An 8392-nucleotide genomic window follows, 5' to 3' on the forward strand; every position below is an offset into this window, starting at 1 on the left:
ACTGACTTGGTACATTAAGCATTCCAATGACAATCTGAACGCAGTGATCGCAGATATCCAAGCTGCACTAAACAAGGAATTTAGCAGGCCAAAATCAGAGACATAGGCGATCGTTGGATTTAAGGAAATCATGATGCTTCTAGGCGAGACCCTTTGGGAGCTGGATCAGAGATTGAAGTGTACAATTCGTGAAGCTAATATGACCTTGACGGATCGGCAACATCGCGCATGGTTTGTAGCATTGTTAATGCCACATATAAGGAACGCGTTGTCACAACAGAAGCTAACTACTCAAGCCGAGGCCTTGGAGATCGCAATGAGACTACATGAGACCCTGATACAAGATCCCAACCTGGGATTTCAACAGATCCATGCATAGTTGAAAAACTTGTGCCTTGAGATGCAGAGTTTGAAACAAGACAGGACAACTCGCCCAAAAGCACACGAGGAGGTATGGTGCATAAAGTGTAAAGACCAAGGACATGACAAAGACCATTGTCCAGTCCTCACGAACTACCTGGCAGGAGGAGTACCAATGCCATTGAGACCGAAGGCACAAGCAGGACCAAGCACGGTGCCTACATTATGTTGTGCGATTTGTCAGATAGGAGGGAAGCATGCTACAGATAACTACCATCTATTACAGAAGTATACGCAGAATTCCAAGAAGTTATTCTAAAATTTATACAGGTCAATAGGCCATGATGAGCGCACCTATAGAAGTTATGAACTGATGATGGATCGGATTCCTACCTACAGAGTTCAGACTGAAACACGGGCCCTTGATCAAAATGTTAGTATGGCGCGCACTAGATTTCAGGGGTGCAAACAAGGTCGAGGTGGAATGGGACCAAGAAGAGGTCGCAGACAACTGATATGTTACAATTGCAAGGTTGCACAATAAAGGAGCACTCCAACCTCCCCTGACCCAAAACCTACAAATGATGAGGTCTGAGCCACGCGAGGAAGACTCGAATGTAAATATCGTGCTCCAAAGTGGTATCACGACAGGAGATGACAAAGGCAAGTAGCCCGAAGAGAGTGCCTGCGTTCGCAAGGATCCAACAAAGAAACCATAATTTGATTTAGAGCACATTAAGGTGACATTCATGGAAGCTAAGAAGAGCTTCAAGGATGCCTCCACTTCAAGAAGTAAATACAAACTGGAACCGAAAATGGACTGATCAATGCTCACTACATTTTTGGAGACATGCATGAAGCTGTTGCATGACAGCAAAGCTGTGAAGGGGTTGCAAGAACTCATCACTAGATGTGCTGGAACCACGGCAGGAGAACCCTGCGTAGTCCAGAAGCTCGGGAAGCACACAATGTGAACAGGAAGAGGGATGAGATTGACCACATAGATCAGGGAATATGAAATGGATCAAGTGATTTTAGATCTAAGAACGGACGCGAACTTCCTGCCAAAGCAGACATGGGAGCGCATGGGCAGGCCTGCGCTGCAATGGTCTCCTATTCAATTGTGAATGGTGAACCAACAAAATATCCAATCTATGGGAAGATTGTAGGGAATAATGGTAGATATCAAAAGTGTCAGCACGCTTGCAGATTTCGAAGTGATAGAGATTTTTTATGACAGCAATCCCTATCCTGCACTACTAGTAATAGATTGGGCCACTGACATGAATGGAGTAATAAATCTAAAGAAGCGCAAGATGATTTTTGAGAAAAATTCACTGTGCGTAGTGGTACCTTTAGACCCTGCGGAAGGATCGTGCTACACAGAGCCAGTGTGTGACTACGATAGCGACGATGATCTAGACTGTATCTACAAGATAACCACGCGGGAGCAGGACTGGGTAAATCCAACAGTGGATGGCAGACTCGTGGGAGCGCGAAAGCTCCTGCACCTCAGATTTGGACGAGGAAATAGAATGATGGCAGAACCGGTTACACGAGGTAACCATGCTCAAATGTAACATGATGACAAGGTCACTGCACTGCGTGGCAATAGAGGTAAGAGATCTGCCTATGTATGACATATTGAGGGAGGTGGATGAGTTCCTGAACAAAATTGAAAGAGAAGTATTGGAACAGCAGTGTTTCAACACTCTGAAATGGGTACTGCACGCTACACCTGCAAGATGGTGGGATATGCATCAAAGAATTTTTGAGGACTAGCACGAATGTAGAAGGATGATGCACATGCAGTTTGGAAAGCCTCAAATGTGGATGAAATCCGAGTATGATGGATGAAACAGCCCACTTGCCCACCTTTCCAGATGGGTACAGGCGTATGGTGCACAACCTGCATGAAAGCACACCATCCTTGCGATAGGAAACATGACCGATAAGCAGGAGAGGTCAAGACAATGGCACAAATGACCCCTCTAGGTTGGACCAGGAAGTTTGGTAAGACCAAACACGCAGAAGCTTTTGACAAGGTATGCAAAGCACTAAACACATTCCACCATGTGAAATGAGCTAACTGGGACCTACGCGTACCAACGGTTCTCTGGGCTTATAGGACCATGTGTAAAACCCTAACTGCACGGGCACTTCTGAAGCTGAAGTATGAAGCGAATGTTGTAGTCCCCATGGATCATGCAAAGCCTAGTCCGCGCATAGTAGCACCAGCAGATAAGATGGTTCGCAAAGCTCGGAAAGAAGGGATCACACAGCTGCAAGAAATAGAACGCATGGGACTTGAGGAAGAAATTCAACAAGGAAGCCTTAGACCATACAAACTTGAGGAAGAAAGGGTACGGTTAAGGAATAAAAGTGCTTTGATGGACACGGAAGTCAAGAAGATGGAGGATGAAATAAAGAAAGATTTTCTCGGCAAAAAGACTAGAATGGTAAGGCAGGGTGCATGTGATCATGATGACAGGGTTAAGGCCTATTACCATGAATTGATCAGTCTAATGCCTTGGCTTGGACTGCATATTTCTAAACATAATGACTAGGGTAGTGCGTTGCAAGTAATAAAGTACGCGATGCCGACCATAATAGTAAAAGGTAGAGATTCTCCAAGCAACATGATGAATGATCGGATGAAACTTTTCACAGTTGGTGCGACCACCTGACTAGCTAAGGGAAGGACAGTCTTAGCACTCCAGGTAGTTGGAAGGGAGTGTGAGACTATAAACTATTCTTCTTGGGAGCTGCGCAATATTGGAGATGCGCGCAGAAGCACAGAGTCCACGACCATGCACGGGGGGTTGCACTGTTGTCTGGATTGACAGAAAGTGACCATTGAAGTCACTATCCACGATGGGATGCTCGACTTGAGGCCAAATGGAGTAGGCGGTGGGCATTTAAGATGCGATTTATGGGCAAAATCTGGGAAAATCTGCCACCAAGGGAGCATTAATGAACCAGATTTGGGGGGAACAGTCAAATTCAAATTCCAAAAGCGCTATAAAATACAAAGGGATGCCCAACAAACAACACTTGGTCATTTTCGAATTGAGTAGTCGAGCAGAACCCTGATTGTTGTGAGCCAAGCATTGATTAAGCCCCTGAATTCGCGAGTGATAGATTGTTGCACAGATATAATGGAAACAACTAAGGATGGTATGGAGATAGCAGAAGTGACTGCTGAAGAGGCCGCACAGGCCCTAACTGTGGGGGATGTTCCAGAAGGTGCTGGGATTATGGCAGAAATCCTAAAATCACCGCGCACACCAAGACCCAAGAAGGACAAACGAGCAATGGCTCCCGTACGCATGTCCCCGTGGAACTCGCTGCACAGCAAACTGTTGAAGGAGGAGAAGGGTAAAGCCGTCACTATATAAATAGATAAAGAAGAAGAAGATCTGCATGACCTTATAATTGTAGAATAAGAAGATGAAGGCATGGATGTGGATACTTAGCCTACGCACTTTGCGACAAAACTACCCACCTATGTCCCCCCACGAAAAGGAAAAGCCAAAGTGCCCAAGGATCTGGATGAGACCAAGAGCTCACTCCAGAACCCACTCCTCCTAGATGGCATTATGTTTGAAGGCACGCACCTGGGTCGTGTGCCAAGTTTGAAATTCGAAGATTAGGACCTCGCTAACCACAAGAAGTTCCCTCACCTTGAGACTGGAAACCTCGTGAAGTAGAACACTACCGGGGGGGGTGACAGCATTAAAGCCACGAAAGTGGTTGCGCGGAGTGGAAAAGGCCAGGCTGCTAAACCTACTTTGGGTGCCACATTTCCACCACGTCGTAATAACCATTTTCGTCATCAGGCAGCTGCTCTACCTAGTGCATGATGGGTGTTTATAGCTGGAGGAACCCATCCCCATCACGGTAAACTTGATTCATCACGTCTCTTGTCTTCCATGGAAAGGAGAGGACCCCGCGGCCATATCGGAAGGGAAGGGCAGTGATTTGGCCATCACAGAGGCCCTAAAGAAAAAGTACAAGATGGAAAAGAAAAGGAGGGGCTATGCCATCTCTAACATCAGGAACAAAGTAGTACACGTGGCAACCCAAATCCTAGAAGGAAAAGTTATGCGCAAGTGTCGTGCAGATGAGGTACCTGCGCTGGTGATCGCACTGGCCGAGCAGTGAGCGAAGGGGGTCCAGTTTAACTCGTCTGAATTCCTCTACACATAATTTTTAGAGAATTTCTACGAAGCCCGGGAATAGGGAAAACCATTCCACTATGCATGGCTATTTCTATCCATAGTGCTCGTAGCTGGGGAATTTTGAGAGGATAGTCAATTCCCCATAATTGTCAGAGATTTATCGGAGGCCACGTAGTATGCTTCGCTTTGGGCCACAAAGGATGCTAAAAGGATACACGACAACAAGATTTTCTAGGTCTTCTTGGAGATGAACCTCGGAATGTGGATCAACCGTAAGTTGTAGTTGTCACCCACGGTTTACAAGAGTATATAAAGTTTTGGAGAATTTAAGGCAGACATGCATAACATATATATTAGAGCACGTAAGGACCCAACTAAACAGTGGAAAAAGATACCATTTGTAGCCACTGACGAAGCCATTTTCAATGTCCTAGAGGCATGGTCGCCAGAATGGCGCGCCCCAGACATTGCAAAAATTGAGAATTCAGCAGCGCAAGAAAAGAAACACGAGGCCAAGCTGCGTAGCACACAGTTGGCCGAAAAATGAAGGAAGTAAATAGCAGTAGCAAAAGTGTGGGCAACACGGGATGCGGCACAGAAAGTAGCTGAGTAGGAAAAGGTCACAACAGCAGCAGCCGCATAGGAAGCAGCTGCGAAGGCGGGTGACTACCAAACAACTCTTTCGTAGGGGCAGGAAGTAGAGGAAGTAGAAACAGAAGAAGGAGGTGTGGACCAAACCCATGAGCTGCATCAACACAGCTAAAGCACTAGCAACCAGCAGAGTAGGCAGGGTCGCGGAAGAAGGTCAAGGCCTCGAAGTTGTCCATTGACCCGATCACCCTAACCAAGGGTGATCTGCATGACATCGGTAAGATGATGCGTGATGTCACCAATGAGGCTCTCCAAGATTTCATGCAGGAGAACCAGATTGTGTTGGGGGCCTTCAGAGCGCAGTTGCAGGAATTACAAGCGTGCCCCCCTTAGGAAGGGGCACTAGTGACATCAAATGAGGCCAACAGACCTTCGGTTAGCACACTGAAAGGTCTCAGTGTTAATCTAGCTACCCTCCCGCGCGAGACATTATATGTGTTTGTAGGATGGGATAAATGCAGAGCTGCGAGATAGGGAGAGCCGCGCACTTCAAATCCTCAGTGAACAGAAAATAAATATGGAACAACTAAGCTTGCAGCATGATGAATTGGTGTTGCAAAATCAATAGCTGGTACAGGTGATAGATGATGCTTGCCAAAGCGTCCCGAAGCTGGCCATCCCAGCAGATATACCAGCAAAGGCGCGGATCCACAGGTTAGCAGCAGGGGTCTACGAGGCCAAGGAGGAAATGACAAAGGTTCAACTTGAGCTGAATCTTCAGATCGTCGAGCTGCGGTTAAAGGCATAGCCATCCACTCCCCCAGAAGTCATAGAGCAGTGCACTAGTGCTATCACAGCAGGATTGGAGGAAATCAGAGGTGCAGTGTGAGACTGCACCACCATGTTTGAAGAATCACTTGAGGTCCTCACAACTCTGCAGGAGGACCCCAACATCTAGTGCTTAGAGACAGAGGCATGAGAACTCCAACAGTAGTATGACAATGTCCGAGGAACTTCGTAGATGGTGGTCCTCACCTAGAGGCTTGCACGGATGCAGCAGGCTAAAGCACTGAAGGAGAAAGTGGACGTGGTACGGCATAAGGAAGCAGTCCTAAAAGCACACATCCAGCCTTGGATTGACAAGGCCTTCACCACCACAGCAGACATTGAAGGCAAGCTCACACACATGCAAGGGATGCACACATTGATGCAGAGAAGCACTCTTGACACAGAAGTCTTGGAACACCGTATGCAGCAAATCCAGCAAGCAGCAGCTCAGTGAGATGCTGACCTCCATGCAGTTCGAGAATAGTTAGAGGGACTCCGTGCAAAGATCGCCGCGCCGACAGAGTGACTCGAGGGTGAGACATGATGTTTGTGTTGGGGGCCTTTTGGGCATGGAATCCCCCAAGGCATGTTTTGGGGCTCAAAGCCCAAGTTTTGACCGAATCTTGTTGTAAAGCTCTGCGAATTGCGGGCGCAGGGTGCAAAATTATGATAGAGTCATAGGGTTGTCCACCCTAGTGTTGTAATGTAATGTCAGCTTGATAGACCTACCCATGGTCCATGGACCATGGGATTGTATAAATAGAGCGAGGCTCTAAGTGTAAGAGAAGAAAGAAGAAGGAAAAAAGGCTAAGTGATTGAGTCGCAAGTTGAAGTGTGCCTTTGGGTCGTAGAGTAGGAGAAGGATCTATAGCTGAGTGGGCAAAGGCCTAGTAGTCCACAGCTAAGTGCGCGAACCCCTGCAGCTGAGTGCACAGGGCAGGTCAAGTCTGTAACTGAAGAAGGAATTAATAAAGAGAAGTTTTGTCATAATTTTGTGTATCTGTTCTTGGGTTAATGCATGTCTGATATAATTTTCAGATATACTGTTTATTTACTGTGCGCACCTGTATGAATGGTTTATGTTGCTAAGTATAATTTAAAGCACGCAATTAGGCTAAGATAATCAACTAACATTGGAATACCAGTAAAGTCTTGGGGAATAATGTAGGGCGTGGCATTCAGCCCCTAGGTAAGGCTGCACGAAGCCAATATATCAGGCTGCAAGGTACAGGAAAGTGCGCAAAGAAACCTGCATGCAGGGTCAAACTACGGACCACTTGAACTCATCATAGATCTCGAGGGTGCGAAAATTTGGTTCTAGCACCCTCCCATACTACTTCGGGTGAGACCTCAGTCCATGCTCCGCGGACTGTTGCCGAAAGGGCTAGTAGTATCGAGATTTTTTTGGCTAACTTAACTCTGAACCTAGGTCAGGCCCCAATAATCCAACACATAGTCTCTGGGGTAGCATATGGCCACAATTTTGGGTTGCATGTAGATCATTAGAGGTGTCTCCATATTAAAGAGGTTGTATAAATATTTTGATTATCATGGATATGTAGCACTGGCACTTGTCGTTGCAGCAAATTATTTGGAGATGGTACATGTGCAAGTGGAGTATCTCACATGCTTCAAGTTTTTAGTGGCTTATATTTTGCACTATGGTTCCATGTTAGCAAGAAACGAAAATGAGAGTGCTTGAAGGTTTCTCATGTTTTACATTTATCTAACATTGACAATTGCAGGAGCTATTAGAGATTGAGGTGTGTGTGTTTTGAGTTTGCATGACTTAGATGATTATCCATAGCCTTGTATCAGTCAACATGCAATTGCTTATTTTTATATTGATGGGTGTTTTGAGCATTCATATAAAACTTATTTTATATGAACAAAGTTGTGTATGATGCTAGTGAAGAGAGATTGGCATGCATTATTTCTAGTGATGAGGAGTCACAATTAACATACAAATGAGTTGATATTTGATGTATCTATTTCACATTTCTCCTGTTATTGTACATGAGTATAGTCACATGTTAATAGAGTTCCATTTGGTGTATGATGCCTATGAATTTATGTTGTTGTTGTTTATGATCCATATGTATGCCTATGTTGACTCTCATATTGCAGTTAGATGGCATCCTTATGGCCACAATGGAGCAAATAATGAATAGTGTTGTTCCAAGTTGAAGATTATTTGATGCTGCTTAATTATTGGCATTATTCTTATGTGGCTTGGTGGTTACTAGTATTCATGGTGATATGATATGTTGATTGTATATGATACTAGTTGGAGGATTTGCTGGTAAGATTTTTTACTTCATGGATCCATGATTTTCTGCCGTGATAGTTTGAGGCTTATGCTGTTGGCTTGCTTTCTACTACTATGAGAGGATGGTTGTTTGTTGCTGCAAATAGTGTTTATATTATTGGAC

The sequence above is a fragment of the Pinus tabuliformis genome, chromosome 5_2, assembly GCF_031772625.1.
Source record: "Pinus tabuliformis cultivar Carrire ecotype Pingquan chromosome 5_2, CPIR1, whole genome shotgun sequence".
NCBI lineage: Eukaryota > Viridiplantae > Streptophyta > Pinopsida > Pinales > Pinaceae > Pinus > Pinus tabuliformis.